Consider the following 20787-nt stretch of genomic DNA (forward strand, 5'->3'; position numbering starts at 1 on the left):
TTTCATTTGCTAAGCTGCCAAATTGGACGAGAAAATGCCGGAGACGCACTCAGTGCAGACTGAGGCGGGGAAGGAGGCGTGGCCCTTCAATGCTTGACAGCTGAAGGACGTTCAGCGGAGGAGAACCTATCAGAAGTCGCAGAGGCTAAAGGAGAGCACCCGACTCCCAGAGCTCCAGACTCGGACCTGGAGGATGCGGGCATCGATCCCGCTACCTCTCGCATGCTAAGCGAGCGCTCTACCATTTGAGCTAACCCCCCTCGCTTCAAGCGTCTCGGCATCATGTCTTACCGCCTCTGCCCCTCTTACCGGGCACCGCCCGCTGCCCTTGGTCTGCAAGGCAGTCCTTTCAAGTGCGATGAAGACGCCGGGAGCTTCGTTGCCTATTGTACGAGCTGAACTTTGGTGCTCCTCAGTTCAATGCTCTTTCCATCAAGTCATCTTGTCTTTTGACGCTTCGTGTTTTGCGCTCCTTTGACTCTCGGCATATCGGGTGACTTGAAACACTGAAGTTGTTGCTTACGGAGTGTGGAACATTGTTTTGCAACTGTCATGACGCTGTGTGAGCCTTTCTTCGGCAACAGGGGCAGGCTGACAGCAGCGCCAGCGAAAGTCAGGGCAAATTTCTGGACTTAATTGTGAATGTGAATGTTATGTAGGAAAGGGGTGCGGCTTTGCTCCTCTCCCGTGTAAAGGTGACGCTTTCCAGGTGGTAGGCAAGCAGAGGTGGTTCTGAGCGAATAGTTGCTGCCAGTTTCTGAAAAGAGCAAGAGAGCAAGCGGCCCTGCCCCGTGTGAGGATCGAACTCACGACCTTCAGATTATGAGACTGACGCGCTACCTGCTGCGCCAACGAGGCCAACTGCGGCGTTCCGGCCAGAAAGATTGCCTCACACGGATTTCAGACGCCTGGTCCCTAATCTTGCGACGCCCTCTGCTGGGTGTTGTGTTGCCTTTTGATCTCACCGAGACTTTTGGGGTTTGTTTCTGTCGCGAGTCTGTCTTTCACAGCTCACCTAGCACAAGTCTCTCTGGCTGAAATGGCCTCTCTGCGTCAGCATCGTGGCCTCACTCAGCCATTAAAAACATCACTGGGACCTCTGACATGCTGACATGAAGTGTCAAGAGAGAGTGGCGGAGACGCACTTAAGCCAGAGAGCAGATGAAAAGGGGGCGTGGCTGCTAAACGCTTCACTCTCGGCGCAAGGCGCGAACACAGGCTAAAGGACACCTTTCGGCACACCGAGCTCTCAGCGTACACCTGGAGGATGCGGGCATCGATCCCGCTACCTCTCGCATGCAAAGCGAGCGCTCTACCATGTGAGCTAATCCCCCTCGCTGTGCCTTCCCCCTCGGCGTCGCCTTGTGCCGCTTGTTCCCCTCTTACCGGGCGCCGTCCACTGCCCTTCGCCTGCAAGGCAGTCGGCTTTCTTGACTTATTGATGAAGGTCTGACGGGACGAGCGAATGACGCCTCCCCCCGTCCTCCAGCTCGCTGACAACACAAAAGCGGAAGAGTCGCTGTGGCTCGTTGGTCTAGGCGTATGATTCTCGCTTTGGGTGCGAGAGGTCCCCGGTTCAAATCCCGGACGAGCCCTTTTCCTCCTCTGCCACACTCGATTCTGGGAACTGATATCCACATCACCTCGCAGCGTCTGCTTACGGCAAACGATGGAAGGTGACTGATGACTGAAGGAGCCTGGTCAATCCTCATCACGTGGCACAATGACAGCGTGCAGTCAGCTGTCCAAGGCGGCAACCTCGTTGCTCGTTCAAGAGAACACGTCCTGAAAACCCCTCACCACTATGTCGTAAATGAGCACCCCGAACGCTTGTTGTCATGCGTCATTACTTGAGAAATGCAGAAGCAAAAACTGCCCCCTCTCAGCCACCGAAACGTGTGCGGGGCTCGCCTTTCGCTCTCTGCGCCTCGCATATTTATGGAGCTGTCTGCTCTTCTTTCTGTTGAAGTACTCAAAATACGGGGCGTCCCGCAGAGCGTGATGTGCTCGCTGACAGCTTTCAATATTTAAAGGAAAACTATGAGCTCGATGGCTCGAATGTGAATGTTTAGCAATCGTTGATCAAACGCACGTCTTCTAAGGATTCGTGAGAGTATCCTCAGCACTGTTTTCGCTCGGATATACTTTTCATTTGCTAAGCTGCCAAATTGGACGAGAAAATGCCGGAGACGCACTCAGTGCAGACTGAGGCGGGGAAGGAGGCGTGGCCCTTCAATGCTTGACAGCTGAAGGACGTTCAGCGGAGGAGATCCTATCAGAAGTCGCAGAGGCTAAAGGAGAGCACCCGGCTCCCAGAGCACCAGACTCGGACCTGGAGGATGCGGGCATCGATCCCGCTACCTCTCGCATGCTAAGCGAGCGCTCTACCATTTGAGCTAATCCCCCTCGCTTCAGGCGTCTCGGCATCATGTCTTACCGCCTCTGCCCCTCTTACCGGACACCACCCGCTGCCCTTGGTCTGCAAGGCAGTCCTTTCAAGTGCGATGAAGATGCCGGGAGCTTCGTTGCCTATTGTACGAGCTGAACTTTGGTGCTCCTCAGTTCAATGCTCTTTCCATCAAGTCATCTTGTCTTTTGACGCTTCGTGTTTTGCGCTCCTTTGACTCTCGGCATATCGGGTGACTTGAAACACTGAAGTTGTTGCTTACGGAGTGTGGAACATTGTTTTGCAACTGTCATGACGCTGTGTGAGCCTTTCTTCGGCAACAGGGGCAGGCTGACAGCAGCGCCAGCGAAAGTTAGGGCAAATTTCTGGACTTAATTGTGAATGTGAATGTTATGTAGGAAAGGGGTGCGGCTTTGCTCCTCTCCCGTGTAAAGGTGACGCTTTCCAGGTGGTAGGCAAGCAGAGGTGGTTCTGAGCGAATAGTTGCTGCCAGTGTCTGAAAAGAGCAAGAGAGCAAGCGGCCCTGCCCCGTGTGAGGATCGAACTCACGACCTTCAGATTATGAGACTGACGCGCTACCTGCTGCGCCAACGAGGCCAGCTGCGGCGTGCCGGCCAGAAAGATTGCCTCACACGGATTTCAGACGCCTGGTCCCTAATCTTGCGACGCCCTCTGCTGGGTGTTGTGTTGCCTTTTGATCTCACCGAGACTTTTGGGGTTTGTTTCTGTCGCGAGTCTGTCTTTCACAGCTCACCTAGCACAAGTCTCTCTGGCTGAAATGGCCTCTCTGCGTCAGCATCGTGGCCTCACTCAGCCATTAAAAACATCACTGGGACCTCTGACATGCTGACATGAAGTGTCAAGAGAGAGTGGCGGAGACGCACTTAAGCCAGAGAGAAGATGAAAAGGGGGCGTGGCTGCTGAACGCTTCACTCACGGCGCAAGGCGCGAACACAGGCTAAAGGACACCTTTCGGCACACCGAGCTCTCAGCGTACACCTGGAGGATGCGGGCATCGATCCCGCTACCTCTCGCATGCAAAGCGAGCGCTCTACCATGTGAGCTAATCCCCCTCGCTGTGCCTTCCCCCTCGGCGTCGCCTTGTGCCGCTTGTTCTCCTCTTACCGGGCGCCGTCCACTGCCCTTCGCCTGCAAGGCAGTCGGCTTTCTTGACTTATTGATGAAGGTCTGACGGGACGAGCGAATGACGCCTCCACCCGTCCTCCAGCTCGCTGACAACACAAAAGCGGAAGAGTCGCTGTGGCTCGTTGGTCTAGGCGTATGATTCTCGCTTCGGGTGCGAGAGGTCCTGGGTTCAAATCCCGGACGAGCCCTTTTCCTCCTCTGCCACACTCGATTCTGGGAACTGATATCCACATCACCTCGCAGCGTCTGCTTACGGCAAACGATGGAAGGTGACTGATGACTGAAGGAGCCTGGTCAATCCTCATCACGTGGCACAATGACAGCGTGCAGTCAGCTGTCCAAGGCGGCAACCTCGTTGCTCGTTCAAGAGAACACGTCCTGAAAACCCCTCACCACTATGTCGTAAATGAGCACCCCGAACGCTTGTTGTCATGCGTCATTACTTGAGAAATGCAGAAGCAAAAACTGCCCCCTCTCAGCCACCGAAACGTGTGCGGGGCTCGCCTTTCGCTCTCTGCGCCTCGCATATTTATGGAGCTGTCTGCTCTTCTTTCTGATGAAGTACTCAAAATACGGGGCGTCCCGCAGAGCGTGATGTGCTCGCTGACAGCTTTCAATATTTAAAGGAAAACTATGAGCTCGATGGCTCGAATGTGAATGTTTAGCAATCGTTGATCAAACGCACGTCTTCTAAGGATTCGTGAGAGTATCCTCAGCACTGTTTTCGCTCGGATATACTTTTCATTTGCTAAGCTGCCAAATTGGACGAGAAAATGCCGGAGACGCACTCAGTGCAGACTGAGGCGGGGAAGGAGGCGTGGCCCTTCAATGCTTGACAGCTGAAGGACGTTCAGCGGAGGAGAACCTATCAGAAGTCGCAGAGGCTAAAGGAGAGCACCCGGCTCCCAGAGCTCCAGACTCGGACCTGGAGGATGCGGGCATCGATCCCGCTACCTCTCGCATGCTAAGCGAGCGCTCTACCATTTGAGCTAATCCCCCTCGCTTCAGGCGTCTCGGCATCATGTCTTACCGCCTCTGCCCCTCTTACCGGACACCACCCGCTGCCCTTGGTCTGCAAGGCAGTCCTTTCAAGTGCGATGAAGACGCCGGGAGCTTCGTTGCCTATTGTACGAGCTGAACTTTGGTGCTCCTCAGTTCAATGCTCTTTCCATCAAGTCATCTTGTCTTTTGACGCTTCGTGTTTTGCGCTCCTTTGACTCTCGGCATATCGGGTGACTTGAAACACTGAAGTTGTTGCTTACGGAGTGTGGAACATTGTTTTGCAACTGTCATGACGCTGTGTGAGCCTTTCTTCGGCAACAGGGGCAGGCTGACAGCAGCGCCAGCGAAAGTTAGGGCAAATTTCTGGACTTAATTGTGAATGTGAATGTTATGTAGGAAAGGGGTGCGGCTTTGCTCCTCTCCCGTGTAAAGGTGACGCTTTCCAGGTGGTAGGCAAGCAGAGGTGGTTCTGAGCGAATAGTTGCTGCCAGTGTCTGAAAAGAGCAAGAGAGCAAGCGGCCCTGCCCCGTGTGAGGATCGAACTCACGACCTTCAGATTATGAGACTGACGCGCTACCTGCTGCGCCAACGAGGCCAGCTGCGGCGTGCCGGCCAGAAAGATTGCCTCACACGGATTTCAGACGCCTGGTCCCTAATCTTGCGACGCCCTCTGCTGGGTGTTGTGTTGCCTTTTGATCTCACCGAGACTTTTGGGGTTTGTTTCTGTCGCGAGTCTGTCTTTCACAGCTCACCTAGCACAAGTCTCTCTGGCTGAAATGGCCTCTCTGCGTCAGCATCGTGGCCTCACTCAGCCATTAAAAACATCACTGGGACCTCTGACATGCTGACATGAAGTGTCAAGAGAGAGTGGCGGAGACGCACTTAAGCCAGAGAGAAGATGAAAAGGGGGCGTGGCTGCTAAACGCTTCACTCTCGGCGCAAGGCGCGAACACAGGCTAAAGGACACCTTTCGGCACACCGAGCTCTCAGCGTACACCTGGAGGATGCGGGCATCGATCCCGCTACCTCTCGCATGCAAAGCGAGCGCTCTACCATGTGAGCTAATCCCCCTCGCTGTGCCTTCCCCCTCGGCGTCGCCTTGTGCCGCTTGTTCCCCTCTTACCGGGCGCCGTCCACTGCCCTTCGCCTGCAAGGCAGTCGGCTTTCTTGACTTATTGATGAAGGTCTGACGGGACGAGCGAATGACGCCTCCACCCGTCCTCCAGCTCGCTGACAACACAAAAGCGGAAGAGTCGCTGTGGCTCGTTGGTCTAGGCGTATGATTCTCGCTTCGGGTGCGAGAGGTCCCGGGTTCAAATCCCGGACGAGCCCTTTTCCTCCTCTGCCACACTCGATTCTGGGAACTGATATCCACATCACCTCGCAGCGTCTGCTTACGGCAAACGATGGAAGGTGACTGATGACTGAAGGAGCCTGGTCAATCCTCATCACGTGGCACAATGACAGCGTGCAGTCAGCTGTCCAAGGCGGCAACCTCGTTGCTCGTTCAAGAGAACACGTCCTGAAAACCCCTCACCACTATGTCGTAAATGAGCACCGCGAACGCTTGTTGTCATGCGTCATTACTTGAGAAATGCAGAAGCAAAAACTGCCCCCTCTCAGCCACCGAAACGTGTGCGGGGCTCGCCTTTCGCTCTCTGCGCCTCGCATATTTATGGAGCTGTCTGCTCTTCTTTCTGTTGAAGTACTCAAAATACGGGGCGTCCCGCAGAGCGTGATGTGCTCGCTGACAGCTTTCAATTTTTAAAGGAAAACTATGAGCTCGATGGCTCGAATGAGAATGTTTAGCAATCGTTGATCAAACGCACGTCTTCTAAGGATTCGTGAGAGTATCCTCAGCACTGTTTTCGGTCGGATATACTTTTCATTTGCTAAGCTGCCAAATTGGACGAGAAAATGCCGGAGACGCACTCAGTGCAGACTGAGGCGGGGAAGGAGGCGTGGCCCTTCAATGCTTGACAGCTGAAGGACGTTCAGCGGAGGAGAACCTATCAGAAGTCGCAGAGGCTAAAGGAGAGCACCCGGCTCCCAGAGCTCCAGACTCGGACCTGGAGGATGCGGGCATCGATCCCGCTACCTCTCGCATGCTAAGCGAGCGCTCTACCATTTGAGCTAATCCCCCTCGCTTCAGGTGTCTCGGCATCATGTCTTACCGCCTCTGCCCCTCTTACCGGACACCACCCGCTGCCCTTGGTCTGCAAGGCAGTCCTTTCAAGTGCGATGAAGACGCCGGGAGCTTCGTTGCCTATTGTACGAGCTGAACTTTGGTGCTCCTCAGTTCAATGCTCTTTCCATCAAGTCATCTTGTCTTTTGACGCTTCGTGTTTTGCGCTCCTTTGACTCTCGGCATATCGGGTGACTTGAAACACTGAAGTTGTTGCTTACGGAGTGTGGAACATTGTTTTGCAACTGTCATGACGCTGTGTGAGCCTTTCTTCGGCAACAGGGGCAGGCTGACAGCAGCGCCAGCGAAAGTTAGGGCAAATTTCTGGACTTAATTGTGAATGTGAATGTTATGTAGGAAAGGGGTGCGGCTTTGCTCCTCTCCCGTGTAAAGGTGACGCTTTCCAGGTGGTAGGCAAGCAGAAGTGGTTCTGAGCGAATAGTTGCTGCCAGTGTCTGAAAAGAGCAAGAGAGCAAGCGGCCCTGCCCCGTGTGAGGATCGAACTCACGACCTTCAGATTATGAGACTGACGCGCTACCTGCTGCGCCAACGAGGCCAGCTGCGGCGTGCCGGCCAGAAAGATTGCCTCACACGGATTTCAGACGCCTGGTCCCTAATCTTGCGACGCCCTCTGCTGGGTGTTGTGTTGCCTTTTGATCTCACCGAGACTTTTGGGGTTTGTTTCTGTCGCGAGTCTGTCTTTCACAGCTCACCTAGCACAAGTCTCTCTGGCTGAAATGGCCTCTCTGCGTCAGCATCGTGGCCTCACTCAGCCATTAAAAACATCACTGGGACCTCTGACATGCTGACATGAAGTGTCAAGAGAGAGTGGCGGAGACGCACTTAAGCCAGAGAGAAGATGAAAAGGGGGCGTGGCTGCTAAACGCTTCACTCTCGGCGCAAGGCGCGAACACAGGCTAAAGGACACCTTTCGGCACACCGACCTCTCAGCGTACACCTGGAGGATGCGGGCATCGATCCCGCTACCTCTCGCATGCAAAGCGAGCGCTCTACCATGGGAGCTAATCCCCCTCGCTGTGCCTTCCCCCTCGGCGTCGCCTTGTGCCGCTTGTTCCCCTCTTACCGGGCGCCGTCCACTGCCCTTCGCCTGCAAGGCAGTCGGCTTTCTTGACTTATTGATGAAGGTCTGACGGGACGAGCGAATGACGCCTCCACCCGTCCTCCAGCTCGCTGACAACACAAAAGCGGAAGAGTCGCTGTGGCTCGTTGGTCTAGGCGTATGATTCTCGCTTCGGGTGCGAGAGGTCCCGGGTTCAAATCCCGGACGAGCCCTTTTCCTCCTCTGCCACACTCGATTCTGGGAACTGATATCCACATCACCTCGCAGCGTCTGCTTACGGCAAACGATGGAAGGTGACTGATGACTGAAGGAGCCTGGTCAATCCTCATCACGTGGCACAATGACAGCGTGCAGTCAGCTGTCCAAGGCGGCAACCTCGTTGCTCGTTCAAGAGAACACGTCCTGAAAACCCCTCACCACTATGTCGTAAATGAGCACCGCGACCGCTTGTTGTCATGCGTCATTACTTGAGAAATGCAGAAGCAAAAACTGCCCCCTCTCAGCCACCGAAACGTGTGCGGGGCTCGCCTTTCGCTCTCTGCGCCTCGCATATTTATGGAGCTGTCTGCTCTTCTTTCTGTTGAAGTACTCAAAATACGGGGCGTCCCGCAGAGCGTGATGTGCTCGCTGACAGCTTTCAATTTTTAAAGGAAAACTATGAGCTCGATGGCTCGAATGTGAATGTTTAGCAATCGATCAAACGCACGTCTTCTAAGGATTCGTGAGAGTATCCTCAGCACTTTTTTCGCTCGGATATACTTTTCATTTGCTAAGCTGCCAAATTGGACGAGAAAATGCCGGAGACGCACTCAGTGCAGACTGAGGCGGGGAAGGAGGCGTGGCCCTTCAATGCTTGACAGCTGAAGGACGTTCAGCGGAGGAGAACCTATCAGAAGTCGCAGAGGCTAAAGGAGAGCACCCGGCTCCCAGAGCTCCAGACTCGGACCTGGAGGATGCGGACATCGATCCCGCTATCTCTCGCATGCTAAGCGAGCGCTCTACCATTTGAGCTAATCCCCCTCGCTTCAGGCGTCTCGGCATCATGTCTTACCGCCTCTGCCCCTCTTACCGGACACCACCCGCTGCCCTTGGTCTGCAAGGCAGTCCTTTCAAGTGCGATGAAGACGCCGGGAGCTTCGTTGCCTATTGTACGAGCTGAACTTTGGTGCTCCTCAGTTCAATGCTCTTTCCATCAAGTCATCTTGTCTTTTGACGCTTCGTGTTTTGCGCTCCTTTGACTCTCGGCATATCGGGTGACTTGAAACACTGAAGTTGTTGCTTACGGAGTGTGGAACATTGTTTTGCAACTGTCATGACGCTGTGTGAGCCTTTCTTCGGCAACAGGGGCAGGCTGACAGCAGCGCCAGCGAAAGTTAGGGCAAATTTCTGGACTTAATTGTGAATGTGAATGTTATGTAGGAAAGGGGTGCGGCTTTGCTCCTCTCCCGTGTAAAGGTGACGCTTTCCAGGTGGTAGGCAAGCAGAGGTGGTTCTGAGCGAATAGTTGCTGCCAGTGTCTGAAAAGAGCAAGAGAGCAAGCGGCCCTGCCCCGTGTGAGGATCGAACTCACGACCTTCAGATTATGAGACTGACGCGCTACCTGCTGCGCCAACGAGGCCAGCTGTGGTGTGCCGGTCAGAAAGATTGCCTCACACGGATTTCAGACGCCTGGTCCCTAATCTTGCGACGCCCTCTGCTGGGTGTTGTGTTTGCCTTTTGATCTCACCGAGACTTTTGGGGTTTGTTTCTGTCGCGAGTCTGTCTTTCACAGCTCACCTAGCACAAGTCTCTCTGGCTGAAATGGCCTCTCTGCGTCAGCATCGTGGCCTCACTCAGCCATTAAAAACATCACTGGGACCTCTGACATGCTGACATGAAGTGTCAAGAGAGAGTGGCGGAGACGCACTTAAGCCAGAGAGCAGATGAAAAGGGGGCGTGGCTGCTAAACGCTTCACTCTCGGCGCAAGGCGCGAACACAGGCTAGAGGACACCTTTCGGCACACCGAGCTCTCAGTGTACACCTGGAGGATGCGGGCATCGATCCCGCTACCTCTCGCATGCAAAGCGAGCGCTCTACCATGTGAGCTAATCCCCCTCGCTGTGCCTTCCCCCTCGGCGTCGCCTTGTGACGCTTGTTCCCCTCTTACCGGGCGCCGTCCACTGCCCTTCGCCTGCAAGGCAGTCGGCTTTCTTGACTTATTGATGAAGGTCTGACGGGACGAGCGAATGACGCCTCCCCCCGTCCTCCAACTCGCTGACAACACAAAAGCTGAAGAGTCGCTGTGGCTCGTTGGTCTAGGCGTATGATTCTCGCTTTGGGTGCGAGAGGTCCCGGGTTCAAATCCCGGACGAGCCCTTTTCCTCCTCTGCCACACTCCTGGGAACTGATATCCACATCACCTCGCAGCGTCTGCTTACGGCAAACGATGGAAGGTGACTGATGACTGAAGGAGCCTGGTCAATCCTCATCACGTGGCACAATGACAGCGTGCAGTCAGCTGTCCAAGGCGGCAACCTCGTTGCTCGTTCAAGAGAACACGTCCTGAAAACCCCTCACCACTATGTCGTAAATGAGCACCGCGAACGCTTGTTGTCATGCGTCATTACTTGAGAAATGCAGAAGCAAAAACTGCCCCCTCTCAGCCACCGAAACGTGTGCGGGGCTCGCCTTTCGCTCTCTGCGCCTCGCATATTTATGGAGCTGTCTGCTCTTCTTTCTGTTGAAGTACTCAAAATACGGGGCGTCCCGCAGAGCGTGATGTGCTCGCTGACAGCTTTCAATTTTTAAAGGAAAACTATGAGCTCGATGGCTCGAATGTGAATGTTTAGCAATCGTTGATCAAACGCACGTCTTCTAAGGATTCGTGAGAGTATCCTCAGCACTGTTTTCGCTCGGATATACTTTTCATTTGCTAAGCTGCCAAATTGGACGAGAAAATGCCGGAGACGCACTCAGTGCAGACTGAGGCGGGGAAGGAGGCGTGGCCCTTCAATGCTTGACAGCTGAAGGACGTTCAGCGGAGGAGAACCTATCAGAAGTCGCAGAGGCTAAAGGAGAGCACCCGGCTCCCAGAGCTCCAGACTCGGACCTGGAGGATGCGGGCATCGATCCCGCTACCTCTCGCATGCTAAGCGAGCGCTCTACCATTTGAGCTAATCCCCCTCGCTTCAGACGTCTCGGCATCATGTCTTACCGCCTCTGCCCCTCTTACCGGACACCACCCGCTGCCCTTGGTCTGCAAGGCAGTCCTTTCAAGTGCGATGAAGACGCCGGGAGCTTCGTTGCCTATTGTACGAGCTGAACTTTGGTGCTCCTCAGTTCAATGCTCTTTCCATCAAGTCATCTTGTCTTTTGACGCTTCGTGTTTTGCGCTCCTTTGACTCTCGGCATATCGGGTGACTTGAAACACTGAAGTTGTTGCTTACGGAGTGTGGAACATTGTTTTGCAACTGTCATGACGCTGTGTGAGCCTTTCTTCGGCAACAGGGGCAGGCTGACAGCAGCGCCAGCGAAAGTTAGGGCAAATTTCTGGACTTAATTGTGAATGTGAATGTTATGTAGGAAAGGGGTGCGGCTTTGCTCCTCTCCCGTGTAAAGGTGACGCTTTCCAGGTGGTAGGCAAGCAGAGGTGGTTCTGAGCGAATAGTTGCTGCCAGTGTCTGAAAAGAGCAAGAGAGCAAGCGGCCCTGCCCCGTGTGAGGATCGAACTCACGACCTTCAGATTATGAGACTGACGCGCTACCTGCTGCGCCAACGAGGCCAGCTGCGGCGTGCCGGCCAGAAAGATTGCCTCACACGGATTTCAGACGCCTGGTCCCTAATCTTGCGACGCCCTCTGCTGGGTGTTGTGTTTGCCTTTTGATCTCACCGAGACTTTTGGGGTTTGTTTCTGTCGCGAGTCTGTCTTTCACAGCTCACCTAGCACAAGTCTCTCTGGCTGAAATGGCCTCTCTGCGTCAGCATCGTGGCCTCACTCAGCCATTAAAAACATCACTGGGACCTCTGACATGCTGACATGAAGTGTCAAGAGAAAGTGGCGGAGACGCACTTAAGCCAGAGAGCAGATGAAAAGGGGGCGTGGCTGCTAAACGCTTCACTCTCGGCGCAAGGCGCGAACACAGGCTAAAGGACACCTTTCGGCACACCGAGCTCTCAGCGTACACCTGGAGGATGCGGGCATCGATCCCGCTACCTCTCGCATGCAAAGCGAGCGCTCTACCATGTGAGCTAATCCCCCTCGCTGTGCCTTCCCCCTCGGCGTCGCCTTGTGCCGCTTGTTCCCCTCTTACCGGGCGCCGTCCACTGCCCTTCGCCTGCAAGGCAGTCGGCTTTCTTGACTTATTGATGAAGGTCTGACGGGACGAGCGAATGACGCCTCCCCCCGTCCTCCAGCTCGCTGACAACACATAAGCGGAAGAGTTGCTGTGCCTCGTTGGTCTAGGCGTATAATTCTCGCTTTGGGTGCGAGAGGTCCCGGGTTCAAATCCCGGACGAGCCCTTTTCCTCCTCTGCCACACTCGAATCTGGGAACTGATATCCACATCACCTCGCAGCGTCTGCTTACGGCAAACGATGGAAGGTGACTGATGACTGAAGGAGCCTGGTCGATCCTCATCACGTGGCACAATGACAGCGTGCAGTCAGCTGTCCAAGGCGGCAACCTCGTTGCTCGTTCAAGAGAACACGTCCTGAAAACCCCTCACCACTATGTCGTAAATGAGCACCGCGAACGCTTGTTGTCATGCGTCATTACTTGAGAAATGCAGAAGCAAAAACTGCCCCCTCTCAGCCACCGAAAAGTGTGCGGGGCTCGCCTTTCGCTCTCTGCGCCTCGCATATTTATGGAGCTGTCTGCTCTTCTTTCTGTTGAAGTACTCAAAATACGGGGCGTCCCGCAGAGCGTGATGTGCTCGCTGACAGCTTTCAATTTTTAAAGGAAAACTATGAGCTCGATGGCTCGAATGTGAATGTTTAGCAATCGTTGATCAAACGCACGTCTTCTAAGGATTCGTGAGAGTATCCTCAGCACTGTTTTCGCTCGGATATACTTTTCATTTGCTAAGCTGCCAAATTGGACGAGAAAATGCCGGAGACGCACTCAGTGCAGACTGAGGCGGGGAAGGAGGCGTGGCCCTTCAATGCTTGACAGCTGAAGACGTTCAGCGGAGGAGAACCTATCAGAAGTCGCAGAGGCTAAAGGAGAGCACCCGACTCCCAGAGCTCCAGACTCGGACCTGGAGGATGCGGGCATCGATCCCGCTACCTCTCGCATGCTAAGCGAGCGCTCTACCATTTGAGCTAACCCCCCTCGCTTCAGGCGTCTCGGCATCATGTCTTACCGCCTCTGCCCCTCTTACCGGACACCACCCGCTGCCCTTGGTCTGCAAGGCAGTCCTTTCAAGTGCGATGAAGACGCCGGGAGCTTCGTTGCCTATTGTACGAGCTGAACTTTGGTGCTCCTCAGTTCAATGCTCTTTCCATCAAGTCATCTTGTCTTTTGACGCTTCGTGTTTTGCGCTCCTTTGACTCTCGGCATATCGGGTGACTTGAAACACTGAAGTTGTTGCTTACGGAGTGTGGAACATTGTTTTGCAACTGTCATGACGCTGTGTGAGCCTTTCTTCGGCAACAGGGGCAGGCTGACAGCAGCGCCAGCGAAAGTTAGGGCAAATTTCTGGACTTAATTGTGAATGTGAATGTTATGTAGGAAAGGGGTGCGGCTTTGCTCCTCTCCCGTGTAAAGGTGACGCTTTCCAGGTGGTAGGCCAGCAGAGGTGGTTCTGAGCGAATAGTTGCTGCCAGTGTCTGAAAAGAGCAAGAGAGCAAGCGGCCCTGCCCCGTGTGAGGATCGAACTCACGACCTTCAGATTATGAGACTGACGCGCTACCTGCTGCGCCAACGAGGCCAGCTGCGGCGTGCCGGCCAGAAAGATTGCCTCACACGGATTTCAGACGCCTGGTCCCTAATCTTGCGACGCCCTCTGCTGGGTGTTGTGTTGCCTTTTGATCTCACCGAGACTTTTCGGGTTTGTTTCTGTCGCGAGTCTGTCTTTCACAGCTCACCTAGCACAAGTCTCTTTGGCTGAAATGGCCTCTCTGCGTCAGCATCGTGGCCTCACTCAGCCATTAAAAACATCACTGGGACCTCTGACATGCTGACATGAAGTGTCAAGAGAAAGTGGCGGAGACGCACTTAAGCCAGAGAGCAGATGAAAAGGGGGCGTGGCTGTTAAACGCTTCACTCTCGGCGCAAGGCGCGAACACCTTTCGGCACACAGAGCTCTCAGCGTACACCTGGAGGATGCGGGCATCGATCCCGCTACCTCTCGCATGCAAAGCGAGCGCTCTACCATGTGAGCTAATCCCCCTCGCTGTGCCTTCCCCCTCGGCGTCGCCTTGTGCCGCTTGTTCCCCTCTTACCGGGCGCCGTCCACTGCCCTTCGCCTGCAAGGCAGTCGGCTTTCTTGACTTATTGATGAAGGTCTGACGGGACGAGCGAATGACGCCTCCCCCCGTCCTCCAGCTCGCTGACAACACAAAAGCGGAAGAGTCGCTGTGGCTCGTTGGTCTAGGCGTATGATTCTCGCTTTGGGTGCGAGAGGTCCCCGGTTCAAATCCCGGACGAGCCCTTTTCCTCCTCTGCCACACTCGATTCTGGGAACTGATATCCACATCACCTCGCAGCGTCTGCTTACGGCAAACGATGGAAGGTGACTGATGACTGAAGGAGCCTGGTCAATCCTCATCACGTGGCACAATGACAGCGTGCAGTCAGCTGTCCAAGGCGGCAACCTCGTTGCTCGTTCAAGAGAACACGTCCTGAAAACCCCTCACCACTATGTCGTAAATGAGCACCGCGAACGCTTGTTGTCATGCGTCATTACTTGAGAAATGCAGAAGCAAAAACTGCCCCCTCTCAGCCACCGAAACGTGTGCGGGGCTCGCCTTTCGCTCTCTGCGCCTCGCATATTTATGGAGCTGTCTGCTCTTCTTTCTGTTGAAGTACTCAAAATACGGGGCGTCCCGCAGAGCGTGATGTGCTCGCTGACAGCTTTCAATTTTTAAAGGAAAACTATGAGCTCGATGGCTCGAATGAGAATGTTTAGCAATCGTTGATCAAACGCACGTCTTCTAAGGATTCGTGAGAGTATCCTCAGCACTGTTTTCGGTCGGATATACTTTTCATTTGCTAAGCTGCCAAATTGGACGAGAAAATGCCGGAGACGCACTCAGTGCAGACTGAGGCGGGGAAGGAGGCGTGGCCCTTCAATGCTTGACAGCTGAAGGACGTTCAGCGGAGGAGAACCTATCAGAAGTCGCAGAGGCTAAAGGAGAGCACCCGGCTCCCAGAGCTCCAGACTCGGACCTGGAGGATGCGGGCATCGATCCCGCTACCTCTCGCATGCTAAGCGAGCGCTCTACCATTTGAGCTAATCCCCCTCGCTTCAGGCGTCTCGGCATCATGTCTTACCGCCTCTGCCCCTCTTACCGGACACCACCCGCTGCCCTTGGTCTGCAAGGCAGTCCTTTCAAGTGCGATGAAGATGCCGGGAGCTTCGTTGCCTATTGTACGAGCTGAACTTTGGTGCTCCTCAGTTCAATGCTCTTTCCATCAAGTCATCTTGTCTTTTGACGCTTCGTGTTTTGCGCTCCTTTGACTCTCGGCATATCGGGTGACTTGAAACACTGAAGTTGTTGCTTACGGAGTGTGGAACATTGTTTTGCAACTGTCATGACGCTGTGTGAGCCTTTCTTCGGCAACAGGGGCAGGCTGACAGCAGCGCCAGCGAAAGTTAGGGCAAATTTCTGGACTTAATTGTGAATGTGAATGTTATGTAGGAAAGGGGTGCGGCTTTGCTCCTCTCCCGTGTAAAGGTGACGCTTTCCAGGTGGTAGGCAAGCAGAAGTGGTTCTGAGCGAATAGTTGCTGCCAGTGTCTGAAAAGAGCAAGAGAGCAAGCGGCCCTGCCCCGTGTGAGGATCGAACTCACGACCTTCAGATTATGAGACTGACGCGCTACCTGCTGCGCCAACGAGGCCAGCTGCGGCGTGCCGGCCAGAAAGATTGCCTCACACGGATTTCAGACGCCTGGTCCCTAATCTTGCGACGCCCTCTGCTGGGTGTTGTGTTGCCTTTTGATCTCACCGAGACTTTTGGGGTTTGTTTCTGTCGCGAGTCTGTCTTTCACAGCTCACCTAGCACAAGTCTCTCTGGCTGAAATGGCCTCTCTGCGTCAGCATCGTGGCCTCACTCAGCCATTAAAAACATCACTGGGACCTCTGACATGCTGACATGAAGTGTCAAGAGAGAGTGGCGGAGACGCACTTAAGCCAGAGAGAAGATGAAAAGGGGGCGTGGCTGCTAAACGCTTCACTCTCGGCGCAAGGCGCGAACACAGGCTAAAGGACACCTTTCGGCACACCGACCTCTCAGCGTACACCTGGAGGATGCGGGCATCGATCCCGCTACCTCTCGCATGCAAAGCGAGCGCTCTACCATGGGAGCTAATCCCCCTCGCTGTGCCTTCCCCCTCGGCGTCGCCTTGTGCCGCTTGTTCCCCTCTTACCGGGCGCCGTCCACTGCCCTTCGCCTGCAAGGCAGTCGGCTTTCTTGACTTATTGATGAAGGTCTGACGGGACGAGCGAATGACGCCTCCACCCGTCCTCCAGCTCGCTGACAACACAAAAGCGGAAGAGTCGCTGTGGCTCGTTGGTCTAGGCGTATGATTCTCGCTTCGGGTGCGAGAGGTCCCGGGTTCAAATCCCGGACGAGCCCTTTTCCTCCTCTGCCACACTCGATTCTGGGAACTGATATCCACATCACCTCGCAGCGTCTGCTTACGGCAAACGATGGAAGGTGACTGATGACTGAAGGAGCCTGGTCAATCCTCATCACGTGGCACAATGACAGCGTGCAGTCAGCTGTCCAAGGCGGCAACCTCGTTGCTCGTTCAAGAGAACACGTCCTGAAAACCCCTCACCACTATGTCGTAAATGAGCACCGCGACCGCTTGTTGTCATGCGTCATTACTTGAGAAATGCAGAAGCAAAAACTGCCCCCTCTCAGCCACCGAAACGTGTGCGGGGCTCGCCTTTCGCTCTCTGCGCCTCGCATATTTATGGAGCTGTCTGCTCTTCTTTCTGTTGAAGTACTCAAAATACGGGGCGTCCCGCAGAGCGTGATGTGCTCGCTGACAGCTTTCAATTTTTAAAGGAAAACTATGAGCTCGATGGCTCGAATGTGAATGTTTAGCAATCGTTGATCAAACGCACGTCTTCTAAGGATTCGTGAGAGTATCCTCAGCACTTTTTTCGCTCGGATATACTTTTCATTTGCTAAGCTGCCAAATTGGACGAGAAAATGCCGGAGACGCACTCAGTGCAGACTGAGGCGGGGAAGGAGGCGTGGCCCTTCAATGCTTGACAGCTGAAGGACGTTCAGCGGAGGAGAACCTATCAGAAGTCGCAGAGGCTAAAGGAGAGCACCCGGCTCCCAGAGCTCCAGACTCGGACCTGGAGGATGCGGACATCGATCCCGCTATCTCTCGCATGCTAAGCGAGCGCTCTACCATTTGAGCTAATCCCCCTCGCTTCAGGCGTCTCGGCATCATGTCTTACCGCCTCTGCCCCTCTTACCGGACACCACCCGCTGCCCTTGGTCTGCAAGGCAGTCCTTTCAAGTGCGATGAAGACGCCGGGAGCTTCGTTGCCTATTGTACGAGCTGAACTTTGGTGCTCCTCAGTTCAATGCTCTTTCCATCAAGTCATCTTGTCTTTTGACGCTTCGTGTTTTGCGCTCCTTTGACTCTCGGCATATCGGGTGACTTGAAACACTGAAGTTGTTGCTTACGGAGTGTGGAACATTGTTTTGCAACTGTCATGACGCTGTGTGAGCCTTTCTTCGGCAACAGGGGCAGGCTGACAGCAGCGCCAGCGAAAGTTAGGGCAAATTTCTGGACTTAATTGTGAATGTGAATGTTATGTAGGAAAGGGGTGCGGCTTTGCTCCTCTCCCGTGTAAAGGTGACGCTTTCCAGGTGGTAGGCAAGCAGAGGTGGTTCTGAGCGAATAGTTGCTGCCAGTGTCTGAAAAGAGCAAGAGAGCAAGCGGCCCTGCCCCGTGTGAGGATCGAACTCACGACCTTCAGATTATGAGACTGACGCGCTACCTGCTGCGCCAACGAGGCCAGCTGTGGTGTGCCGGCCAGAAAGATTGCCTCACACGGATTTCAGACGCCTGGTCCCTAATCTTGCGACGCCCTCTGCTGGGTGTTGTGTTTGCCTTTTGATCTCACCGAGACTTTTGGGGTTTGTTTCTGTCGCGAGTCTGTCTTTCACAGCTCACCTAGCACAAGTCTCTCTGGCTGAAATGGCCTCTCTGCGTCAGCATCGTGGCCTCACTCAGCCATTAAAAACATCACTGGGACCTCTGACATGCTGACATGAAGTGTCAAGAGAGAGTGGCGGAGACGCACTTAAGCCAGAGAGCAGATGAAAAGGGGGCGTGGCTGCTAAACGCTTCACTCTCGGCGCAAGGCGCGAACACAGGCTAGAGGACACCTTTCGGCACACCGAGCTCTCAGTGTACACCTGGAGGATGCGGGCATCGATCCCGCTACCTCTCGCATGCAAAGCGAGCGCTCTACCATGTGAGCTAATCCCCCTCGCTGTGCCTTCCCCCTCGGCGTCGCCTTGTGCCGCTTGTTCCCCTCTTACCGGGCGCCGTCCACTGCCCTTCGCCTGCAAGGCAGTCGGCTTTCTTGACTTATTGATGAAGGTCTGACGGGACGAGCGAATGACGCCTCCCCCCGTCCTCCAACTCGCTGACAACACAAAAGCTGAAGAGTCGCTGTGGCTCGTTGGTCTAGGCGTATGATTCTCGCTTTGGGTGCGAGAGGTCCCGGGTTCAAATCCCGGACGAGCCCTTTTCCTCCTCTGCCACACTCCTGGGAACTGATATCCACATCACCTCGCAGCGTCTGCTTACGGCAAACGATGGAAGGTGACTGATGACTGAAGGAGCCTGGTCAATCCTCATCACGTGGCACAATGACAGCGTGCAGTCAGCTGTCCAAGGCGGCAACCTCGTTGCTCGTTCAAGAGAACACGTCCTGAAAACCCCTCACCACTATGTCGTAAATGAGCACCGCGAACGCTTGTTGTCATGCGTCATTACTTGAGAAATGCAGAAGCAAAAACTGCCCCCTCTCAGCCACCGAAACGTGTGCGGGGCTCGCCTTTCGCTCTCTGCGCCTCGCATATTTATGGAGCTGTCTGCTCTTCTTTCTGTTGAAGTACTCAAAATACGGGGCGTCCCGCAGAGCGTGATGTGCTCGCTGACAGCTTTCAATTTTTAAAGGAAAACTATGAGCTCGATGGCTCGAATGTGAATGTTTAGCAATCGTTGATCAAACGCACGTCTTCTAAGGATTCGTGAGAGTATCCTCAGCACTGTTTTCGCTCGGATATACTTTTCATTTGCTAAGCTGCCAAATTGGACGAGAAAATGCCGGAGACGCACTCAGTGCAGACTGAGGCGGGGAAGGAGGCGTGGCCCTTCAATGCTTGACAGCTGAAGGACGTTCAGCGGAGGAGAACCTATCAGAAGTCGCAGAGGCTAAAGGAGAGCACCTGGCTCCCAGAGCTCCAGACTCGGACCTGGAGGATGCGGGCATCGATCCCGCTACCTCTCGCATGCTAAGCGAGCGCTCTACCATTTGAGCTAATCCCCCTCGCTTCAGACGTCTCGGCATCATGTCTTACCGCCTCTGCCCCTCTTACCGGACACCACCCGCTGCCCTTGGTCTGCAAGGCAGTCCTTTCAAGTGCGATGAAGACGCCGGGAGCTTCGTTGCCTATTGTACGAGCTGAACTTTGGTGCTCCTCAGTTCAATGCTCTTTCCATCAAGTCATCTTGTCTTTTGACGCTTCGTGTTTTGCGCTCCTTTGACTCTCGGCATATCGGGTGACTTGAAACACTGAAGTTGTTGCTTACGGAGTGTGGAACATTGTTTTGCAACTGTCATGACGCTGTGTGAGCCTTTCTTCGGCAACAGGGGCAGGCTGACAGCAGCGCCAGCGAAAGTTAGGGCAAATTTCTGGACTTAATTGTGAATGTGAATGTTATGTAGGAAAGGGGTGCGGCTTTGCTCCTCTCCCGTGTAAAGGTGACGCTTTCCAGGTGGTAGGCAAGCAGAGGTGGTTCTGAGCGAATAGTTGCTGCCAGTGTCTGAAAAGAGCAAGAGAGCAAGCGGCCCTGCCCCGTGTGAGGATCGAACTCACGACCTTCAGATTATGAGACTGACGCGCTACCTGCTGCGCCAACGAGGCCAGCTGCGGCGTGCCGGCCAGAAAGATTGCCTCACACGGATTTCAGACGCCTGGTCCCTAATCTTGCGACGCCCTCTGCTGGGTGTTGTGTTTGCCTTTTGATCTCACCGAGACTTTTGGGGTTTGTTTCTGTCGCGAGTCTGTCTTTCACAGCTCACCTAGCACAAGTCTCTCTGGCTGAAATGGCCTCTCTGCGTCAGCATCGTGGCCTCACTCAGCCATTAAAAACATCACTGGGACCTCTGACATGCTGACATGAAGTGTCAAGAGAAAGTGGCGGAGACGCACTTAAGCCAGAGAGCAGATGAAAAGGGGGCGTGGCTGCTAAACGCTTCACTCTCGGCGCAAGGCGCGAACACAGGCTAAAGGACACCTTTCGGCACACCGAGCTCTCAGCGTACACCTGGAGGATGCGGGCATCGATCCCGCTACCTCTCGCATGCAAAGCGAGCGCTCTACCATGTGAGCTAATCCCCCTCGCTGTGCCTTCCCCCTCGGCGTCGCCTTGTGCCGCTTGTTCCCCTCTTACCGGGCGCCGTCCACTGCCCTTCGCCTGCAAGGCAGTCGGCTTTCTTGACTTATTGATGAAGGTCTGACGGGACGAGCGAATGACGCCTCCCCCCGTCCTCCAGCTCGCT

The 20787-nt window shown here is 54.5% G+C and overlaps 32 non-coding genes across 32 annotated transcripts; 6 read left to right on the forward strand and 26 right to left on the reverse strand.

Moving 5' to 3' along the window:
- Nucleotides 1–187: 187 nt before the first annotated feature.
- trnaa-agc (transfer RNA alanine (anticodon AGC)) lies at nt 188–260 on the reverse strand. The gene has a single exon. It is a non-coding gene; the product is annotated as a tRNA-Ala (tRNA).
- Nucleotides 261–785: 525 nt separating this feature from the next.
- On the reverse strand, nt 786–858 carry trnam-cau (transfer RNA methionine (anticodon CAU)). Its single transcript has one exon. It is a non-coding gene; the product is annotated as a tRNA-Met (tRNA).
- Nucleotides 859–1261: 403 nt separating this feature from the next.
- On the reverse strand, nt 1262–1334 carry trnaa-ugc (transfer RNA alanine (anticodon UGC)). The gene has a single exon. It is a non-coding gene; the product is annotated as a tRNA-Ala (tRNA).
- A 999-nt stretch (nt 1335–2333) lies between these two features.
- Nucleotides 2334–2406, reverse strand: trnaa-agc (transfer RNA alanine (anticodon AGC)). The gene has a single exon. It is a non-coding gene; the product is annotated as a tRNA-Ala (tRNA).
- Nucleotides 2407–2931: 525 nt separating this feature from the next.
- On the reverse strand, nt 2932–3004 carry trnam-cau (transfer RNA methionine (anticodon CAU)). Its single transcript has one exon. It is a non-coding gene; the product is annotated as a tRNA-Met (tRNA).
- Nucleotides 3005–3407: 403 nt separating this feature from the next.
- On the reverse strand, nt 3408–3480 carry trnaa-ugc (transfer RNA alanine (anticodon UGC)). Its single transcript has one exon. It is a non-coding gene; the product is annotated as a tRNA-Ala (tRNA).
- Nucleotides 3481–3669: 189 nt separating this feature from the next.
- Nucleotides 3670–3741, forward strand: trnap-cgg (transfer RNA proline (anticodon CGG)). Its single transcript has one exon. It is a non-coding gene; the product is annotated as a tRNA-Pro (tRNA).
- A 738-nt stretch (nt 3742–4479) lies between these two features.
- On the reverse strand, nt 4480–4552 carry trnaa-agc (transfer RNA alanine (anticodon AGC)). The gene has a single exon. It is a non-coding gene; the product is annotated as a tRNA-Ala (tRNA).
- Nucleotides 4553–5077: 525 nt separating this feature from the next.
- Nucleotides 5078–5150, reverse strand: trnam-cau (transfer RNA methionine (anticodon CAU)). Its single transcript has one exon. It is a non-coding gene; the product is annotated as a tRNA-Met (tRNA).
- Nucleotides 5151–5553: 403 nt separating this feature from the next.
- trnaa-ugc (transfer RNA alanine (anticodon UGC)) lies at nt 5554–5626 on the reverse strand. The gene has a single exon. It is a non-coding gene; the product is annotated as a tRNA-Ala (tRNA).
- A 189-nt stretch (nt 5627–5815) lies between these two features.
- Nucleotides 5816–5887, forward strand: trnap-cgg (transfer RNA proline (anticodon CGG)). Its single transcript has one exon. It is a non-coding gene; the product is annotated as a tRNA-Pro (tRNA).
- A 738-nt stretch (nt 5888–6625) lies between these two features.
- Nucleotides 6626–6698, reverse strand: trnaa-agc (transfer RNA alanine (anticodon AGC)). The gene has a single exon. It is a non-coding gene; the product is annotated as a tRNA-Ala (tRNA).
- A 525-nt stretch (nt 6699–7223) lies between these two features.
- trnam-cau (transfer RNA methionine (anticodon CAU)) lies at nt 7224–7296 on the reverse strand. The gene has a single exon. It is a non-coding gene; the product is annotated as a tRNA-Met (tRNA).
- Nucleotides 7297–7961: 665 nt separating this feature from the next.
- Nucleotides 7962–8033, forward strand: trnap-cgg (transfer RNA proline (anticodon CGG)). Its single transcript has one exon. It is a non-coding gene; the product is annotated as a tRNA-Pro (tRNA).
- Nucleotides 8034–9366: 1333 nt separating this feature from the next.
- trnam-cau (transfer RNA methionine (anticodon CAU)) lies at nt 9367–9439 on the reverse strand. Its single transcript has one exon. It is a non-coding gene; the product is annotated as a tRNA-Met (tRNA).
- A 404-nt stretch (nt 9440–9843) lies between these two features.
- trnaa-ugc (transfer RNA alanine (anticodon UGC)) lies at nt 9844–9916 on the reverse strand. The gene has a single exon. It is a non-coding gene; the product is annotated as a tRNA-Ala (tRNA).
- A 189-nt stretch (nt 9917–10105) lies between these two features.
- On the forward strand, nt 10106–10177 carry trnap-ugg (transfer RNA proline (anticodon UGG)). Its single transcript has one exon. It is a non-coding gene; the product is annotated as a tRNA-Pro (tRNA).
- A 734-nt stretch (nt 10178–10911) lies between these two features.
- Nucleotides 10912–10984, reverse strand: trnaa-agc (transfer RNA alanine (anticodon AGC)). Its single transcript has one exon. It is a non-coding gene; the product is annotated as a tRNA-Ala (tRNA).
- Nucleotides 10985–11509: 525 nt separating this feature from the next.
- trnam-cau (transfer RNA methionine (anticodon CAU)) lies at nt 11510–11582 on the reverse strand. Its single transcript has one exon. It is a non-coding gene; the product is annotated as a tRNA-Met (tRNA).
- A 404-nt stretch (nt 11583–11986) lies between these two features.
- trnaa-ugc (transfer RNA alanine (anticodon UGC)) lies at nt 11987–12059 on the reverse strand. Its single transcript has one exon. It is a non-coding gene; the product is annotated as a tRNA-Ala (tRNA).
- Nucleotides 12060–13057: 998 nt separating this feature from the next.
- trnaa-agc (transfer RNA alanine (anticodon AGC)) lies at nt 13058–13130 on the reverse strand. The gene has a single exon. It is a non-coding gene; the product is annotated as a tRNA-Ala (tRNA).
- Nucleotides 13131–13655: 525 nt separating this feature from the next.
- trnam-cau (transfer RNA methionine (anticodon CAU)) lies at nt 13656–13728 on the reverse strand. The gene has a single exon. It is a non-coding gene; the product is annotated as a tRNA-Met (tRNA).
- Nucleotides 13729–14117: 389 nt separating this feature from the next.
- trnaa-ugc (transfer RNA alanine (anticodon UGC)) lies at nt 14118–14190 on the reverse strand. Its single transcript has one exon. It is a non-coding gene; the product is annotated as a tRNA-Ala (tRNA).
- Nucleotides 14191–15189: 999 nt separating this feature from the next.
- Nucleotides 15190–15262, reverse strand: trnaa-agc (transfer RNA alanine (anticodon AGC)). The gene has a single exon. It is a non-coding gene; the product is annotated as a tRNA-Ala (tRNA).
- Nucleotides 15263–15787: 525 nt separating this feature from the next.
- On the reverse strand, nt 15788–15860 carry trnam-cau (transfer RNA methionine (anticodon CAU)). Its single transcript has one exon. It is a non-coding gene; the product is annotated as a tRNA-Met (tRNA).
- Nucleotides 15861–16525: 665 nt separating this feature from the next.
- Nucleotides 16526–16597, forward strand: trnap-cgg (transfer RNA proline (anticodon CGG)). The gene has a single exon. It is a non-coding gene; the product is annotated as a tRNA-Pro (tRNA).
- A 1336-nt stretch (nt 16598–17933) lies between these two features.
- trnam-cau (transfer RNA methionine (anticodon CAU)) lies at nt 17934–18006 on the reverse strand. Its single transcript has one exon. It is a non-coding gene; the product is annotated as a tRNA-Met (tRNA).
- Nucleotides 18007–18410: 404 nt separating this feature from the next.
- Nucleotides 18411–18483, reverse strand: trnaa-ugc (transfer RNA alanine (anticodon UGC)). The gene has a single exon. It is a non-coding gene; the product is annotated as a tRNA-Ala (tRNA).
- A 189-nt stretch (nt 18484–18672) lies between these two features.
- On the forward strand, nt 18673–18744 carry trnap-ugg (transfer RNA proline (anticodon UGG)). Its single transcript has one exon. It is a non-coding gene; the product is annotated as a tRNA-Pro (tRNA).
- Nucleotides 18745–19478: 734 nt separating this feature from the next.
- Nucleotides 19479–19551, reverse strand: trnaa-agc (transfer RNA alanine (anticodon AGC)). Its single transcript has one exon. It is a non-coding gene; the product is annotated as a tRNA-Ala (tRNA).
- Nucleotides 19552–20076: 525 nt separating this feature from the next.
- Nucleotides 20077–20149, reverse strand: trnam-cau (transfer RNA methionine (anticodon CAU)). The gene has a single exon. It is a non-coding gene; the product is annotated as a tRNA-Met (tRNA).
- Nucleotides 20150–20553: 404 nt separating this feature from the next.
- trnaa-ugc (transfer RNA alanine (anticodon UGC)) lies at nt 20554–20626 on the reverse strand. Its single transcript has one exon. It is a non-coding gene; the product is annotated as a tRNA-Ala (tRNA).
- Nucleotides 20627–20787: the final 161 nt, after the last annotated feature.

This window comes from Atractosteus spatula, chromosome 5, assembly GCF_055471065.1.
Source record: "Atractosteus spatula isolate fAtrSpa1 chromosome 5, fAtrSpa1.hap1, whole genome shotgun sequence".
Taxonomy (NCBI): Eukaryota; Metazoa; Chordata; class Actinopteri; order Semionotiformes; family Lepisosteidae; genus Atractosteus; species Atractosteus spatula.